Below are 15,914 nucleotides of genomic sequence, written 5' to 3'. Positions count from 1 at the left end.
GGTAAATACCGAATCGGTAATGCCCATTCATTCCTATGGGCTTTGAAGCCCGTAGGAATGAATGGGCATTACCGATTCGTATTTACCGAATCGGTAAATACCGATTTTCACAAGGGTGCAGGGGGTGTCACTTTATCACCCTCTGGCACCCCCAAAACAGGCTCGGGTGCCATGTGGCAGGCATACATGCCCTAAGGGCAGGTCTGCCTGTCACATGGCATAGGTGTGCATGCACACCGGAATCGGTATTTCACCATCAAATTGGATTTGATGGTAAAATACCGATTCGGTAAGGCCTCTGGGACTCTGAAGAGTCCCACCTACACCTGGGTGCCTCAGAATCGGTAAATTTACAGAATTTTTATTTTACCGAATCGGTAAAATTACCGATTCGGTAATTTTACCGATTCAGTAAAATAATGCCCCCTACATACCTGTCACCCATTTACCGATCGGTAACGGCCAAAATCGGCCGTTACCGCTCGGTAAATGGCCTCAAACGGCCACCTACATCTGGCCCTTTTTTGGGTGCATTTTGGGGAATTTCCACAAAAGAAAGTGTGCAAATTTCGCCACACCCTGTACTGAAAAGGGCAATTTTTTATTATGTATCTGGTTATTTATTAAAGTGAGCAGTCTTCTAAGTCTACACGAAAACTCAGAAGGAGTGCTGTTGAAACAGCTAATATCAGGTTTTTATACACAAGCATTGGATCCTCAGTTTAACAGAATGCCAATAAGATATATTTGAGTTATGTGACTATGATATTTTTCTGTACTTTCTTATTGACTTTTTTTCTCCCAAAAGACACCTGTAATCGTTCTTTCCAAGTTACCGTAAGTGTTTGTTTTTTCTTATGCTCTCTTTATTTCTGCATTTCATCCACTTTCGAGCTTTCATAAATTGAAGCAACACAGTGATTGCAAGGAATGTTTGGATCGGAGGGCAGTGCTTTTGTAATGGCTCAACTGCAGCCTGTTAACAAAGCAGATCTTTTGAAAATTCTTGACTTTTTGAGTATTAATGGAAAATAATTTGCTTAAGAAGAGGATTTCCAGTTACCGAAGCATGTAATGTACAGCACAATGCTGTGAAAGACTGAAGACACGCAGCATACTATCTCCCGACGAAATGTACTATCACTGATTCATCTTAATTGGGCACTCACGTCTACAATCAGCCACTTAAAAAACGGAGGAAGAAAACATTATTTCTGTTTTTCTCCGGACGATGAAAGCACATGTTTTTCTTTCTGAGTGCTCATTATCCAAAAAGGAAAAAAAAAAGGCGGAACAGTTAATTCGATGAAACAATTTCTCTACTGGACTGAAGCTAATTTCGAACAACGAAAAAAGTTTTCCAATTGCTGGCATAAACTGTTTAAATTGCCTCACTAATAATATTTCTACAGTTCTCCTATGTATGCAATTTTAGCCACTCTGCTTCAAATCAATACCGTCTGAGGGACTTCTTTTGTATTTTTTTATACCTCTTACAGTTCAAGAAATCTCTATACGATTATTCAGTTCTTTCTGTAGATTGTTTTTTAGCAACCTAATTACTTGCGATGCCAGCTTGTGTCTGGTAGCTTAGCTGTTTTCATTAATGCATAAAAAATACAGACATTACACACCATTACAATGGGAGGGCAGTAGCGGTTGGTGGTGGGGTGGGGGAGGGGCAGGGTGGTTGGTAGTAAACTACAGAATACCGGCAAATACAGGTAAGTAAACATATTAATAAATAAAACAAATGTTGGTGCGTGCACTGCATTGCCAAATTCGATGCAGTGCGCGCAACAAAATTAGTTTTATTTATATATATGTTTACTTACCTGTATTTGCCCGTATTCCATAGTTTACCAGACCTCACCCTGCCCCTCCCCATGTCACCACCCGTGAGCACTCCCACCTCTGACCGCTACTGTACGAGGGAAATTTCTGCCCTTTACAGGTAAATTCCCTTATTGTTTAAACTAAACTATATCAAATTATCATGAGAGCTAGCTTAGTTTAGTTTAGTTTAAGACTCATAATGCGCACAGCTACCCCAAGGGGTTTACCGTCACATGACAGAAGGAGAGGGTGCAGAGATAAAAGTAAGATACTTGGCTTTACGAGGCCTTCAGTCCCTTGCGACAGGTCAGAAAAAACCTATGGTTCCTCAGCGAGTCTGGGAGGGCGTTCCAAAGTTTTGTCCTAAAAATGCAAAAGAGTATCCTTTCATGCGAGAAAGGCGGAACATGGTTAAAGTAAACAGGACCTGTTGTGAGGGCCTCAGAGATTGAGATGGATGGAATGGGAGAACCAAATCCAAGATGTATTGAGGTCCAACTCCAGCATTCACCTTGGTCATATAGCATAGAACGTTAAATTTGATGCAATTCGAAATCGCAAACAGTGCAGCTCATGAAGAAGGTTCGAGGCTGAAGCGAATGTGGGCAGCTGATAAAGAAGCCTGGCAACAGAGTTCTCCACTAATTGCAGTCTACAAATATTAGTTTTTGTCAGCACCCAAACATAGCATGTTACCATAATCAATTCTGGAGGTAATAAGAGCCTGAATCGTAGTCCTTTGCTCAGAGATGAGGATCCGCCAAAGAATCTTTTTTAGCCATTTAATCAGCGCAAAGAAGGTGGCCCACACCTTAGCCACTTGTGGTTTCAGGCATAATTAATTATAAGCAAGCAAGCCCACGTTCTTAACTTTGTCTGAAATCGTGGGTAGAACACCTGAGGAAGTGGGCCAGTGACATAGGCCACAGAGTGCAGGGTTCTTGCCCAGAGGACAACCCACTACTCTCTGCCACATCTGCTAAAGGTTAGATGTAGATGTTAAATAGCATTGGGCTCCACACAAGGCCCTGCAGAACTCCAAAAGAGAGTGCTTGTGACTTGGAACTGGCAGTGGAAGAGAAAACGTTGAAAGACCGATATTTGAGAAAGGATCGGAACCACTCAATAGCCACTCCATCAAGACCAAGTGTCTCCAATTTTTCCATCAAAATAGATTGGGACACAGTGTCAAAGGCAGCACTAAGATCTAATAAGATGAGCACAGCCATTTCTCCCTCATCCAAGCACTGCCTTAGAAGCTCAGTTACCCCCAAAAGAGTGGATTCTGTAGAATGTCAATCCCTAAAGCCAGACTGAGAGGGGTGAAGACAGTTCTGAGCTTTCACAAAAGAAATGAACTGGCCGTTGACATGTTTTCCGAAATCTTGAAAAAGATAGGCAGGAGAGAAATAGGGCAGAAATTGGACAGGTTTGCTGGGTCCAGATTGGCTTTCTTTAGAAGAGAAAGAACCATTGCATGTTTCAGTTTCTGAGGGACACCCCCTTAATGTAGGGATGCGTAAAAAAGATCTATAATCATTAGTAATAAACTAGAATTCAGGTGACTGAGCATGTAAGGAGGTAGAGAATCCAACAGAGATGCTGACTTGATGGACTGAAGAATACGATTAAAAGATGTGGTGTCCAGAGGGGACCAATCACATTAAGTTTAGATAAATAACTGTGGGTTAGCTGAGAATCTTGGTAAGCTTCAAGAGAAGGGTTCGGAGTGTCAGAATTGATATCAGTATAGTTTGATTATACTCATATTACGCAGATTCAGTTCCGTTCCGTGTGGTGATTCAGTTCCGTTCCGTGTTTCACAGCGAGCCCTGAACGCCGAAGCTGCCAAGCACCCGACAGCAGAGAGGAGGTGGAAGAGCCTTGCCGCCAAGCCTCCGAGCCTTCACTGCACCACAAAGCGCTGCAAGTGATCCAAACCGAACCAGCTTGCTCCTTGGCACGCTGAGACTCGTGGCACGCTGAGACCCCCGGAGCACCCACGCAACAGAGAGGTAGAGCGGGGAAGAAGCAGTCTGGTGGTTTAGCGGCGGAGCGGTAGAGCGTCAGGGCTTAGTCCCGGTTGGACTCCTGCTCCCACTCCCCCGCACCCCTGCCACTACAGCAAGCAACATAGGGGCAGAGCAGACCAGTGGTTTAGCAGTGGAGCAGTGGAGCGGTAGAGCGGTAGAGCCCCTGTCCTGGTTGGCTCCTGCTCCTGCTCCTGCCTCGCCTGCTCCCTCGCTCCCCCGCCTCCACAGCCATGCTTGAGCTCGAGCTTGAGCGCGGAGCCACTGTTCGTCACCCATCATCGCCCGCCAGCCCAGCCGACAAACCCAGGGAGGATCAGAGAGAACTAGGGAGAACCAGGTGCCCCCCAAAAGTGAGTTATAAGGGGGTCTGCCGTTTTGTGTAACTGGGCAACAAGGCGACAGGGATCCTGCAGAGGCAGTGGCAGAGGCTGGGATTAACTGCGGCAGCCGCAGAGATCTCAGAGACTGCAAGCTGCGAAAACAGGCAGAGGATACATCACGAGTGGGCCCAAGAGGAACCTGCAACCTTGACCTTGACCCTGACCGCAACCCTGACCTTGACCGTCACCCAAGTCCACGAGAGTTACTGAGAGCAGATACTGAAGTGCTTCCTCTGTTTCCGAGCCAACTGCTTCGCATACGCACTCGCAGATCCTCCAGTCCTCCCATTCGGAGAAGGAAAGAGTGCAGGCTCATAGAAACAGAGGTAAGTGAAGTTATAATTCTTCTTCCCCTCTATACATACATATATAAATAAATAATAAAAAACTAGGGGAAGCATACTTGGAGTGGGGATTGCTGTGCACCAAACAAGTGGTGAAAGCCTTAAGGTGAAGGATATCCTTTCGCAACCTGTGGGAAGCTGAGAAGAACAACGCAAAGCAAAGTAAGGACACAGTAAAAGCAATGGCCCTAATGAAAACTAAACCACGCAGAGTGTTAAGAAATAGCAAAAAAACAGCAAATAAATCGGGAACAGTGGACGTGACCGGCTCACCTAAAGGCTTGGTTGATGTAAACAATGAGATGGTAACACCAACCGCTGGCAGAACAACATCCATTAGAGCAACCCCCCCCCCCCTCCCCCCTCAAACACAACCCCGCAGCCAGCGCCGTCATCTGCCAGGGCAACAGGCGCAAGAGGGGGGTTGGTGGTATCAAAAACCATTAAGGATTTTATTGGCAAACATTTCAAAGGAAAAGAGAGAGCAGAAAAGGAGACAAGTGTAATTGAGATTACGCAAATTATCGAGGATCCGGCTGCATCAAGCATTGAGGCCTTGAATCAGACTGACTTTAACATCGCTGAGATACCAACGGAACCGCGTTTATCATCTTCGCCAAGGATGTTTCAGTGTATTTTCACCCAGGACTTAGGAGCAGATATGGTGAACGAAGAACGAGTAGACTGTAGTGACTCCATAGGAGAAGGGAACATTACTGGAGAGGCTCCCTGACATAAGGGTCATGAAAGCCCAGGGTCCCCAAAAATAGTTGGATCAGATGTATCAGGCATATCTTTACGTAGCCTGGAGGTGACGGGTTCTACCGGCCAATCCATGCTCAAAGTTATGCTAATGCTCCAGAAGACTCTGCAGGGCATTTTAGATGTTACAGTTCTAAACAATGACATTCTAAAAAGACATGGTGATCAATTTAAGGGCATAAATGGGGAATTAGCACAGATTAAAAACTTGATGCCCTCAGTTGTAAGACCTGTAGAAACCCAGGAGGAAAATAAAGTGGCCAGGGGGGAAGAAGTGGAAGAATGCACCCACAGAATATGTATCCTACCGCCCCATGCTTATAAAGAGGTATGGGGATGAGAGGTATAGAAGGCCTAATATACTAAGGCGAAGGAAAGGGATTAAGGCCCGACCCAGTTGCTACCCCATAAAGTACCAGGATCATAGGGGGGGGGGGGGGAACGCCGGTATATAAGACAATAGATAAGGTAGCAAGGCAAGGAAATAAAAAGTTAAATTTCGTAGAGAAAGGTGCAAGTAGCAGCAGACCTGAAGAACAATTCAGGGGGATAACGAGGAATGATATGGGAGAGAAAAAAAAGGTTACCAGGAGAAATCCCCCAGGGGTAAAAAAGAGTGCAAGAGTAGAGTGGGAGAGGGAGATGTCCCCAGGTGCGGAGGGACCCCACCCAAGTAACTGGAAATGGGCCAAAAAAGGGGGAGGAGAAGAAGCTAGAAGGCACTTAAGGGGAGTAACGTTAGGTGGGAATCGCCAACATCAGCAGATAGTACCACCCACTGACACTTGGATATTTGTAGAGCCAATAGGACAGGTGAAAGGGGGGAAAAGAACCAAGAAATTAAACCCCTTGAATCGTTCCCAGCTACTATCCCTTATTTGGAAAGTGCCCCAGCCTAAGATATGTTAGCACTGATGATCTAAAAGAAGTGGGGTTCACGGTAAACAGTAAGGGGGAGGAAATAACTAAGGTCTTACTCCACTCAGCCTTAATAATGGATGCTATAGAAAAGGCAGAGACCGAGATGCTACGGGAAGGCATTAGAATACTAAAAAGGAAGGAAGTATTATCGGATAAGTTAGGGAATTCATTCCTCAGAAATCATGCAGTTTTAGGCGAGAGACAAATAAAAATGATCAACCTGGGGAGAGGTATTAAAGACGCCCTAGAAATCACAATAAGACCTAACTACCAAAGGTGGGATATGGAAGATGTACTTGCTGGGAATAGATACAGAGAGCTGGCATACATGAATGGTGAGGAAGATGGTTTTACGAGTGAGATCGATTAGGAAGTAGGATCGCCGCACAGCCTCTCTATAATGACCTGGAACATAAATGGGTACAATAGAATAGTGGCACAGGAGGACTTTAAAAATATCTTGAGGAAAAACAATATCGTTTGCCTCCAGGAAACTTGGCTGTGTGGCAAAATCCCTGCTACCGTAGGCTTTACTTATTATGTAAAAGCCGCTGAAAGGAACACGGTGGGTAGACCTTCAGGGGGTTTGATGACGTTGATTTCTACAAGGATTGCCAAGGACATTGAACCCTGGGAACTAAAGTGCAACTGGGCACTGGGCAATAGAGTGCCAACAATAAACAATATGTTGGGGGGTGAAAGCCTATGCATTATAAATGTATATATTCAGAAAGGGAAAGCAAATGAATATAAGGCAGACTTGGAACGTCTAAAAACTGACCTGGATGAGGTGTGTAACCAGTTTCCAAAGGATGTGCTCATAATATTGGGAGATTTCAACCATAAATTGAACCCTAAAATAATGGACTCTTGGTTGAAGGACTTGTATGATGCTTATAAAATAGAGCGGGCGCAATTTCCCTGCTGTGAGACTTCAACTTAAGATGATGAGCTTGGGCAACTGTTGGGGGTTATGGGATTTGTATGTACCAACGGTAGAAAGAAAGCAGACAGGCCTGCAAAGCGTACCTTTAAGGTAGGGCAACAATTGTGCCCCATAGATTACATATTCATACAGGCCTGGCATTTCCATCTTATCAAACAGTTTGAAATTCTGGGGGTGGAGGGTAGCGACCACTATCCACTGCAGTTGAACTTCAGGTAAATGGCCCCCCGCAAAGACAAAAAGTGCTATTAGTAGATGTAGAATACCCCAAGCGGTTAACTACACGAATCACCGAGGAATATATACAGAAACTAAGCGCATATCAGCTAACTGTGAATTTGGGTAACCCTGTACCAGAAGAGAGCATAGCCTGGTACGAGGGTATAATAAGGCAATTGGTGAAATCCCTCCGGATTAAGTTAAAGTGTAATAACCATAAAACAGTAAACAATGCGACATTACACCCTAATAATACCAAACATTGGTTTGATGCTGAATGCCGGAAACTAAAGGCCGGTATTAAGAAACAAGAAAGACGCCTCAGAGGTAACTACAGTGAGGAAGTGGTATCAGAACTCAGAAAAATGAAGTTAAAATATAAGACAGTTATCAGAGATAAAAAAAGGAGTTTTAAGGACAAATGTTGGGATAACTTACTCGTGGTAATTGAAGATTAAAATGTGAAAGGCTTTTGGAGGTTAATACAGGACTGTATGGGAAAAGAACAAGGGACCATGCAGTGCTCAGTCCCAGAGGACACGTGGCTGACCTACCTAGAGGGAATTTATGGGAAATGGCCAATGAGGGAGGGAATAATGGTAAATGCTTGGCCAGGAATAAGTGTAGAATTAAAAACCCACTTTTCCCCAGATCGAATCAGAACCATAATATCTAGGTTAAACCTAACACGGGCAGCTGGCCCTGACAACCTGCCAGCAGTCATAATAAAAACAAACATAGAATGGTGGGCAGAGTTCCTTTCAAATATGTTTTATGGGATCCTAAATACAGGTGAATTCCCTGCAAATTGGAAAGGGGCTATTGTTAGGCCAAACCATAAAAACGGCGATGCAAACTCCCCTAAAAATTACCGCTTAATAAACCTTTCGGATATAGGTGAAAAGGTCTTTTCCAAGGTAATCCTAGGGATACTAAAGGAGTGGGTGGAAGATAAACAGATAATACCCCCAGAGCAGGGGGGGTTCAAAGAAGGCCACTCAACGACTGACCATTGTTTTGCTCTGTGGTCCATCGCACGGAAGTCAATTGATCAGAGGGGTAATTTATTCTGCTGTTTCGTTGACTTTCGTGCAGCCTTTGATCTTGTGGACAGGGAACAGCTGTGGTCAACACAAGTAGGATATGAACTACAGGAAGACCTGCTGGTCCTTATCCAAGCATTACATACAGAAAATTGGGCACAGATAAAATTGGAACGGATGGAGGACTGACCGGGAGAATTCCTATTGGGAACGGCTTAAGGCAGGGGTGCGTCCTAGCCCCCTGCTGTTCGCCCTGTTTTTAGCTGACCTACCCCAAGTATTAAGAGATGTCAGAGAGGCGAACCCAAAATTGGGAGGAAAGCACATATTTATTTATTTATTTATTTATTGACATTTGTAGAGCGCGGCGAATACCCGTGGGCGTCTCGGCGCTAGTTAAGGGATGGATCAGCAACTGGGTAAAGAAGATATACAAGGCTATTGGTCAAATAACCATGTCTTTAGCTGTTTGCGGAATGTGAACAGGGAGGGACTTGCTCGGATATGTGCAGGAAGGGTGTTCCAGAGTCTAGGGGCGGCAACCAGGAAACGCCTGTCGCCCCAGGTGACTGTTCTAGTGCAAGGCACAGCCAAGAAGTTCTGAATAGAGGAACGAAGAGATCGGGTTGGGACATGATGGAGAAGATTCTGTTTGAGAAAGTGGGGAGCTTGATTATTGAGTGACTTGTAAACAATACACAGCGATTTGAATTTGATACGGCTGCGTATCGGGAGCCAATGGAGATCCCTAATGATGTTTGTAACTGGTGCGAACTTGGGGATCCCAGCCAGCATTCGTGCGGCTGCATTTTGGATTGACTGCATCTTATTTGTCACTCGGACTTGGGCATTTAAGAATAGAGCATTACAATAGTCCAAGGAGGACAGGACTAGTGAGCTGACCAGTGTTTTCCCGGCCGTGTTCGGTAGGGAAGGTAGTATTTTCCTAATCATTCTCAATTTCATATGAGCTGAAGCCGCAGTTTTATTCGCATGTGCCATAAAATATCGTGCCTCCTTTATGCCGATGACCTAGTAATTATGGATCAAACGGAGATAGGCCTCCAGAGACAACTAAATAGGTTTAAAGAATATTGTACGAGTAAAAAATTAGTGGTAAATATGGATAAGACTAAAATTGTATGTTTTGGGAGAAGGAAAGTGAAGTTCTCGTGGTATATTGGCACAATTTTGCATGAGAGGGTGACTAATTACAGATATTTGGGAATGTGGTTCTCAGGTAACTTGAAATGGCACACACACCTGCAAGCATTAAAAATAAGGGCATTGGCGTCGGTCAAAGGCCTAAAAAGATTTAATAATACCTATGGTGAGAGGTCAGATAGGCCGGTCTTAAAAGCCTATCAAGCAATGGTCCCCCCACAATTTTTGTATGGAGTCAAGGTTATTTATCTCAGTGGCAAGACCTCCTGGGATAGAGAGGAGGGAAATATATTAAAAAGCTTATTCGCACTGCCAAAATCCTCTATGGTGCAGGCAGCACGACTGGAGCTGGGAATACCCTCCTGGGCTATAACAGCTTGTATGAGTCTTGTACGCTTCTGTCAGCGGTTGGTAGTAGGGGAAATCGCTAAAATCTCCCAATGGGCTAAGGAGGAAATTACCATTAGTGAGCTTCCCTGGACAAAAGAGGTGAGAGTCTCAATAAGCAAGGCTTCTGGGGTGTTAGATTTGAAGGTATGCTTGCCGCATGACCCCATAATAATTGGGAAAAAAGAATTATAGATTCAAGGGGTCAATATGTCCTGTAGTTATGATCGGGACTACCTCGCTCAAAAGACCTCGGTAGCACACATGAAAGAGGCTTGGGAGAGCAGCCAACACTTCCCCTACGTGGATCGGCTACCCAGCCATAGTCTGAGGCGAGAAGTCTTGAAAATGCGAATTGGCATAAACCCAGGTTATGCGAATAACGGGGTCCGAAACCTAATGATAGGATGTAATGGGAAATGCACTTGCACTTTAGGAACCACCTGCAATATTTTACATATTTTATTAGATTGTACGAGATTTTTAGACTTTCGAAAGGAGTTTTTATGTCCGATTTAAAAAAAATATAAGATTACGCACAGAATGCAAGCTGCTACTCTTTTGGTGGAAATGGAGAATTTAGATATAGCCTGTGCGTTGGGGAAATATATGAATAAAGTTAAGTTGTTCCTCAAATGCGCAGAAGAACATGTATAGTGCAGCCCTTACCTTTGAATAAAGGTAGAGATACTAAGGTATAACAGTAGTAAAAACTGCATTCTGAAGAAGTTATGTATAGGCAACATTTTAGCGATTTAAACAAATAAATGTTATAATACTCTGTTTTAAAAGGAATAAGAGAAGTTAAACTACACTGGTCTGATTCACAGAACTAACTTAGGACAAAATCCAAAACTTACTACTTTTGGTATTCACAGAAGTTAGGATTTTGTCTTAAGACAGACTTAAGACCGACTGAAGACAAAATCCTAACTTCAGTCTGTCTTAAGTTTGTCTTAAGTAAGTCTTAAGTCTGTCTTAAGACAAACTTAAGACAAAATCCTAACTTCTGTGAATACCAAAAGTAGTAAGTTCAGGATTTTGTCTTAAGTTAATTCTGTGAATTGGGCCCCATGTATCTTGAGGTGTAATTGTGGTTTTAATATTATCATATTATGCTGATGCTCTTTCTTTTTGCTGACTATTGTCATGTTTTGCGGCTGTTCTTTCTCTTATCATGGAATGTGGGAAATGTACTTTTAAGGTTTTAACAAATCAAATAAAGTTTTGTTTGACTGACTGATTATACTCCCTTTGTGAGCTCAATAATCAATTGAGAGTGAGCGTTTGACACTTTCTGAAGAAAAAGTGCACACTCCTCGCATTGAGTGTTGTAAGAAAGAGGAGGAGAGGAAGGCACCTTGCAGGGGTCAGATAATTCCTTCACCACCTTAAAAGCATTTTTGCAGAATTTATTACAATAACAATCAGCTTGAGCCAAATTACAGAGCCCATTATATTTTTTTTAATTCTGCTCTGTAATTGGTTTGGTGCCCTCTGTGTAGAACTTTCTCTAAAGCGTTTCCAGGCCCTTACATTGTTTCTTCTCAAATTTTAGCCTTTCATTAAACCATGAACAGGAGGCATAGATTGTACTGACCCTTTTGGAGTTAACAGTAAACTTTTTTACACAGCCTCCTTAAGCCAGTGATAAATCTGAGCGTGATTCATGACGGATGGTAGTTTAATGTCCAGTCTGGTATGCTGAAGTAGATTATTGAAAGCCGGAATGTCAAGCTTGGACCATGTCCTTATTTTAGCCAAGGAGATATGAAGAGAAGGTATACAAGAGGATAAAGTTCGCACCGTAAAAGGCACAGAGTAGTGGTCTGACCAAGGTAGGGGACAGGGGGAGCAGTGACCAAATTTGGTAGATTTGAGAAGACCTGGTGTAAATGATGTCCTGCAGCATGCGTGGGGATAGAATTACACAGATTCAAAAAATTGAGGACCACAAGATCCTCTATAAAAGTAGAAGTGTGTGAGCATTTGGGATCCTCCAGGTGGTGATTAAGATGACCCTGTTTCATAAAATGTGCTGCTTTCAAAATGTGTGGGGCTACTAGTTCCGGAAAGGAGGCACACCACTTTCCTGCGTGGCCAGAGGAGTGGTACACCAGAACACCAGAGAGTGTGATTTTTGGTGACCCTGACAGTGTCTACAGTAGTGCTTCGCAGACAGGAGCAGGGAAGTCTTCAATTTTACACTGAAAAACATTTTTAAATATAATGGCTACTCCCCCAGCAGACATATTGTCTATCTTTCCTGCCCTACTCATAGAAATACCTACTGCTGCATCCGTTAATAAAAATTCTACATTTTAAGACTGTGAAGAAAGGGAAGAAGGAGATGTAATTTTGACATATTTTCAAAGTTGATATTGGTTATAATAATATTGTTGGGGTTATGATGAAATTCAGAGAAATTTGCTTTCACCTACTATGAAAAAAAAGGTGAACAAACTAAAAACTAAAAAGTCTGTCAACTCATGTAGTCATCTGATAACTACGTTAGCCACACAAACTTCTGATCCAGGGGCAGTTAGGGCAGCTTGTGTGGTTCTCAATGTACCTGTTATGCCATGCACACAACGCATAGCTCATATTCTGTTTGTCCCGGTGTGACGGAGTCCCGCCGTCTTCTCCCCCCCCAGGATTCTTTCCCCCTGTGTCTCTACCTCATCCTGGGAACGTCCACACGAACTCTGGCCAGCCGGTCCCTCGGGTCCGCCCCCGAGACGGAAAAATAACATTGACCCACAGTCCCCCGCCTCTCTCTTCAATACAGGAGCCAATCACGGACCTGCAAACACCGGAAGCACTACCCTGTGAACCTGGAAGTCCCGCCCCGGAAGGAGCGTCCGGACTGGTGAAAAGCATCCCGGATCATGGAAGCAGAGTCGGAGAATCGTGGCAGGATACTCAGGCTGGTGACAGAGGAGAGGAGCCAACCAAAGCAGACGAGTGGTCGGAGGAGTGGTGGAACCCTTAAGGAGGAAGCTGAAGAGCGGCCGTAGCTCACCTGGAGAGCTACGGCAGACCGCGTGAGTACCTGTAAACCGCCCCTGGAGCGCGTTAGGTGCTCTCTGTATATATTGTATATAATCTCTATCTTTGTAGGCACAACGCACTTAGAGTTAACACTGTAAAATATTGTAGAGCATTTATCACTGAGCACGGCCCGAAGTCCCCAACACGCCCCGTGCACCCTTGCGGTCTCGCTGTCTTGGTCTTGGTCTATCGTCCCTCTTTTCCCCTTCCCTCCTTCCCTCACGACCTTCCGCTCCGCCCTTTCACCTCCCGGTATTGGTAGTGGCATAGCTGCCGAATCGTGGTTCGGACTAACGGTCCTTTTCTCTCTTATTGCCCTCCGAGGTGTCTCCACATCCCACGAGGACCTACTACCTGGCAAGGACCTTCCGGAGAGAGCTGCACTACCGAGACGCCGGATCCGAACATCAGGACCCCCTTTTCCGTGGCATCTTGTATGACTATTGTACTGCGAATAAACTACCTTAAAAATAGCACACTATCTCCGGCCTCCTCGCCTGATTTACCGGCCCGCGGGCACCCCACCACCACATCTGGTGTCAGAAGTGGGATCAGCCGGTAGCATGGAGGCCATGATGAAGAGGATGGCCGAGTCCCAGGAGCAGCTGGGCAAGCTCATGGAACAATTCTTGAAAACGGCCGAGGACGACAGAAGTCAGCTCCATGATGTCCTGAAAGGTCACGGAACAGTACAGGAACAAGCTCTGGGTAAACTGACAGATGTCCTGGGACAGCCTAGACCCACGACTTCTCTACCGTCCGTGGTGTTACAGAAATATGTCCCCGGTGAAGACCCCGATTACTTTTTCACCAATTTTGAGCGGTTGTCCCAAGCAGCTAACTGGCCTGAGGATCGATGGGGACAGTATCTGGGTCCCCTGCTTACAGGAGACCTACAGGCCGCATACCAGCAGGCCAACATCCAAGGCACCACCCCCTATCCGGACATAAAAAAGTGCATCCTTGAGCGCCTGGGTGTAGATGATGACACGTATAGGATAAAGCTCAGACAGACCAAGGAAGGACCCAAGAAAATCCACGAGCACTGTCCTTCCGCATCAGAGATCTTGTCAACCGGTGGCTTAAACCGGAGGCTTCCACACAAGAGGACATCATCGAAAAAATATGTCTGGAACAGTTCCTAAACTCCCTTCATCCCGCCACACAGAGATGGGTACGGCAACACACTCGGCTCACCCTGGAGACCGCGGTCGAAATTGCCTGTGCATATGGACGGGCTCAAGATCTACAACGGGGTAAGGACGAAGCTACCCACAAGCCACAGCCCTCCAACACCAACCGATTTTCAAGGCCACCTCAACCCCGAAGACAAGAACCGGCTCCTCTCTTGCCCTCCCCGATCATATACCGTCCACCCAACCCTGGACCGCAATGCTATCATTGTGGAAACTACGGCCACATAGCCCGTATGTGTCCCCAAAAGGAAGTACCTATGGAAATCGGAATGGTACGGAACTATGTCTGCAACACCCCCGGGGCTGCTCCCCCTCCGTTTCATTGTCCCGTGCACATAGACGGACAAGAAGTTATGGCCCTCGCAGACTCCGGGTGCCGTCAAAGCGTCCTTCGTCCTCAGGGCCTGGGTCTCCACCAGAAGACCCCAACAGGGGCAGTGGCCATTCAGTGCGTGCACGGCGACACTAAACGGTATCCCACCACCCGGGTTCGGGTACAGCATCCCGGAGATACAGGAACCGACCTCACGGTTGGACTCATACCAGCCTTACCAGAACAGGTAATCCTGGGGAGCGATTACCCAGGTCTCCCGACGTTACTCCAGGACACGACGGACTCCCTGGCCCAGTGGTGGAAGGAGGTCCCCTACCCTCCGTCACCGACCGGAAGCCCGGGAGAACCGAAACCCCACAAGAGCAAGAGACAGAAAAGACAGGAGAAGATGTCATACGCCTCTGCATATCCCGTTGAGGTGGAGGAGCACCCATGGCAGACAGATCAAGAGTTCCGCGGGGCTCAACAGGAGGATCCGCTTCTACTGGAAGCCTGGGGAAGGGCCCTAGAAAACGAAGACCCTACACAAGTAGGTCCTTATTTCTTTAAGAAAAGGGGTCTGCTGTATAGAAAGGGGGGCCCGCAACAAAACCCTCAATTGTTGATTCCTAGTGCCTTCAGAGACAAAGTCCTTTTTCTGGCCCACAGCCACTTGTTGGGAGGACATTTCGGGGAGGAAAAGACTAGCCAAGCCATCCTAGACCGGTTTTACTGGCCAGGTATACATCAGCACATAAAAACCTATTGTCGTGAGTGCGCTGTTTGTCAAAAGAACAGTAGGTACAGACCTCCTCGGGTACCCCTGTGTCCCTTGCCTCTCATCGACATACCATTCAGTCGGGTGGGAATGGACATTATAGGACCCCTATTGCCCTCCCGCAGTGGTTGCCGATATGCCCTTGTCATCGTGGACTATGCCACGCGGTTCCCGGAAGCCTTTCCCCTACGCCAGCCCACCGCCCAAAATATCGCAAAGGCGCTCATCACCCTGTTTTCCCGCGTAGGCTTTCCCCGTGAGATCCTTACGGATCAGGGTACCCCCTTCGTTTCTGCCCTGATGAAGCAGGTCTGCTCAAGGCTAGGAATCAACCAAATCAGGACTTCAGCCTACCACCCCCAGACAGACGGCTTGGTCGAACGCTACAATGCCACCTTAAAGCAGACGCTAAAAAAGATGTTGGGACTGGAAGCCAAGCGGTGGGAGGAGCTCCTCCCGCTGGCCCTTTTTGCCATCCGGTGTAAACCCCAGAGTAGTACTGGCTACTCCCCATACGAGTTGCTTTATGGAAGACCCCCTC

The 15,914-nt window shown here is 45.9% G+C and overlaps 1 protein-coding gene across 1 annotated transcript in view; it reads right to left on the bottom strand.

Annotated features, from left to right (window-relative positions):
- The window catches only part of MALRD1 (MAM and LDL receptor class A domain containing 1), a 2,333,045-nt gene that overhangs the window by 2,096,656 nt on the left and 220,475 nt on the right, over positions 1-15,914 (bottom strand). The gene's annotated exons all lie outside the window — the stretch shown is intronic.

The sequence above is a fragment of the Lissotriton vulgaris genome, chromosome 10, assembly GCF_964263255.1.
Source record: "Lissotriton vulgaris chromosome 10, aLisVul1.2, whole genome shotgun sequence".
Taxonomy (NCBI): domain Eukaryota; kingdom Metazoa; phylum Chordata; class Amphibia; order Caudata; family Salamandridae; genus Lissotriton; species Lissotriton vulgaris.
The sequence above is the reverse complement of the archived record's forward strand: the minus strand, read 5'-3'. Positions and strand labels throughout refer to the sequence as shown.